This window comes from Phalaenopsis equestris, unplaced genomic scaffold, assembly GCF_001263595.1.
Source record: "Phalaenopsis equestris unplaced genomic scaffold, ASM126359v1 Scaffold001316, whole genome shotgun sequence".
NCBI classification, from domain to species: domain Eukaryota; kingdom Viridiplantae; phylum Streptophyta; class Magnoliopsida; order Asparagales; family Orchidaceae; genus Phalaenopsis; species Phalaenopsis equestris.
The window spans coordinates 225724-229659 of NW_018165755.1; positions in this window are offsets into that span (position 1 = coordinate 225724).

Below are 3936 nucleotides of genomic sequence, written 5' to 3' on the forward strand. Positions count from 1 at the left end.
TTGATGGGTGTAGAGTTAGAGGACTTTAAAGTGACAGGTTAAAACCCCCAACTTGGTTTATTATTTTAGGTTCTGATATGAGAATGTTAGCCCCCAGGTGGAGAGAATCGAAGGAACTTTAGAGTGAGAGCTAGTATCTTCTCTGTCTAGTCGGTCTTTAGAACTACTCAAACTTTAAATTAGTCAATATTCTTTATATCATCTCTAGTAAGGGCTCTAGTAAGGGTAAAGTAAGGGTAAAGAATATTATTGCTTCTATTTGACACAACACAATTTTGCATACTTCTACAACAGAATTTTTATGCTTATTACGGATTCATGATATGAAGAAAGATATTTTCATATTAAATACTTTTCTTCTACAAAAACTTTAGTTATCTTTTTACTGTTTCGTTAAAATATTAAAAATATCAAAAATATTTTATCAAAAATATTCTGCAAAAATCATTTTTAGTTTAAATAATTATCTTTTTTAAAAAATAGAAAAAACTTTCTAAAAAGTGCAAATAAATCCAATATAAGAAAATAAATATAAAATAGGGAAGCAAATAACTTAAGTCTTAATCAAAAAGTCATATATTACTTGATACGATACATATACTTGTGTAGTGTCTCAATACAAATATATATAAATTAAAATTTTAAATTTTTATTTTTCTTCACGATCAAGTTTTTGGTTTTGTTGCAAAATAAGGAAACACAAGTAAAAAAATATCATCAGAACTATTGCTATACTGTGCATAAGCATTAGGTATCAAGGGATCAAGTTTGTGGCGTCGTTGTAGGGGATTAAAATCTTCAAGTAGTGGTGTCAACTTCATAAATCCTTACATATACAAAAAATCAGGATCAGCGCCTAAGCGCCCAGAATTGACACCTAAGCGCCAGAGGTTCACCCCTAAGCATCAGGTACCTCGCGCTTAAACGCCAGAAATAGTTATTTGAAGATTCATTGAATTTAGACAAATTTTTGAAGAGGTGTTTGAAGCAACCCTTTGTAAAAATGTGGGAAATAGCTCATGGACTAAAAAATTCATTCAATTAGCTTTTGAAAAGAGGAACTTCTAGAAGATTCATTGAATGAAGACACATTTTGAAGAGACAGCGGGGAACCTTTTGGATTTTTATTAAAGAGTACTTGGATCATCAAGAGAAGAGGCCAGCAATCAGCCATTAGAGCCATCAATCATCCAAGTAACCGCCGCTGCCACCGCCGACCACTTTTTTTTTTTTTGAGTGTTAGTTTTGTATTATGAGTGAAGGTAGAGAATTCAAAGAAACTTCAAGACATTTGGTGGAGATGAATTAAGATAAGTGTTTATCTTTGTGACTACACTTAGTTTTAATTTAGATTTATTGTTTGTGTGCATGATTTCTATTTTTAAACTCATGTGTGATTGTGTTTTCTCCATGGATTCTAAGTAGTCTTCTTTATCTTTTTCATTAAAATGATAATTAAGTAAGTCTTTAAAGGAAGTTGTGTGAAGTATTAGACTTCAATTTTGGAAGAAGTTGTGATAATTTGAAATCTTGCACTTCATTTACTTCTTGATTTGACCAAATTTACTTCTCATTTACCTCTTAATTTTGCCAATTAAGATGTTAATATATATATTGTGAGAAAGTAATATCCGAGATGGTGTTATCTCAGTCAACAAATAGTTAGAATCACATATTTATTTCATGAATGAGAATGTATTTAATGGGGATGATTGCAAATAAATAGGAAAATAAACTTTTCAAGGGTGTAGAATTAGTGGACTTTAGAGTGACACGCTAAAACCCCCAATTTGATTTATAGCTTTAGGTTCTGATAGGAGATGTTAGCCCCCATGTGGAGGGAATCGAGAAAAAGAAGAGGGAACTCTAAAGTGAGAGCTAGTATCTTCCCAACCTAACCGGTCTTCAAGAATATTCAAACTATAGATTAATCAATGCTCTTTATAGCATCTCTAGCAAGGGTAAATAATATTATTGCTCCTATTTGGCACAAAAAATTTAGCATACTTCCACAACATAATTTCTATACTTATTACTGATTCATGACAAGGAAAAATATATTTTATTTATATTGCCTTCATCTTACAAATATTTAGTTAAGATGATTAGTTGCTTACTTTATTTTCATAAATCCAAAAATTACAAAAAAAATTAATTTTTATTCTTATTATAGTTTCTTAAGTTTAAGTAAGTATATTTTGCTAAGTATATTTTTGTCATCTAAAATTTTTAGTTTTTTAAAGTGCATATTGTTATTTTCCCTATGGGTTCGATATTCGAGGCTTAATTAAAAAGTCCTATATTACTTGATAACGATACGTATACTTGCGTAATATCTGTCGGCACAATTTTGATTGTGGAGTTGTCCGGTTGAAGCTGTTGGCCGCCGGAATCAGAATCACGTCGCCCGCTTCGGAAATGCATTTAATTTACATATATATAAGTTTAGAAAAATATGAAATCAAATTGATCACATATCTTTCATAGTTCAAATGAAAGAGCCAAATGAAAACTTGAAAGAGTACTATACCTCAAGCCATGTATCTATCCCGAAAGATAAACACAAGACTTGGGGTGAGGCTTGATCAAATAAACTAAGAAATGTATGACATTTGTATGGTCTACGGAACCAATTTATTTTAACCATTTTTATTTATAAGCCAACAAGTTCTCATATTTAATACAAATAATTAAATAGGGATTATATTAAGTTGGGTTTGTATCCTATAAGGGCAAGCCCCCATAGTTAATTACATCTTAGATAACCGAAGTCATCTAAGAAAACTCTCGATAAAAATCAGGGAATATTATCTTCAAAGAGGTCAAAAGGATAAGACTTTTTAACTAGATCGGATAAAGAGGTGTGAAATGGGAATGACTTAAATATGGAACATTTTTTATAGAATCCAAAGGAGGAATAACTAGGGGATGTCACAGATCCAAAGAAGAACCTCAGTGACTTCCCAAGCTACCCATATGATTTGGCTTTAGTTTTGGAGAAAAATATTTAAATGTTTAATCTTGTCAATTTTATTACTTAGGGCTTATATTTGTGAGAAACGATCATACAAATAGCCTGAAAGATGTGAGGATTTAGGTCGTGACGAACGACAACCTCGGAATCCTAAGACGAGTTAGGGCTTAAATTGTACAGCAGAACTATAAAAAAAACCTAATGAAAAGTTGAGGAGTTATGTTTCATAAGCAAACCACCTCAAAGTCCTATGACTTGGTTATTAAATTATAAAGAATAAGTGGTTTAATTGATGTAGACATGTTCTGCTGTTGAAGATGGTCGTGCTGCCCACAATGCTAGCTCCAAGCTCCTCGTCACGGTAAGTTTAAGTTTTCTAATGTGTCAAGTTATAATGTCAAATCAGATGTCCCTAAGGGTCATTATTATTTAAATGTCATGGGGCATATTAAAGTTGATTAGAGCGACATCGGTTAGAATCCTACGGTTCCCTCGATCTGACACCACTATTTTCTTTTGGATTCAATTAGTCCAAATGAATTGACTAAACTCAATTTAATGAGTTTCATATTTTTATTTACACCATAGGAAATCTTGTTAGCAACCATAGGTTACCTCCTCCGAGGGATTCCCGATTATCCGATAGAGACGTTTTAAATTAGTTGCAATTTTTGGTTTTTTTATGATGTTTGTGATTAAATTTTGAGTTGTCTTATATTTTTAATGTTGTGGCTGTAAATTTTATCTTGTAAATTTTATCTTGATTGATTTCTTGATTGATTTTAGTTTTTGTTTTGGTTTTGCGACTATCATAGTAGTTTTAGTTTTCATGCATGGTGACATCATTGTTTAACATGCAAGCTCAGAGCAAGAAGTACAAAAAAATAAATGCAATAATTTAAAAAGCGTACCTGTCGATTCTTCTTCTTCCTCCACCTGAATGGTTAGTACTTGCAAGACAT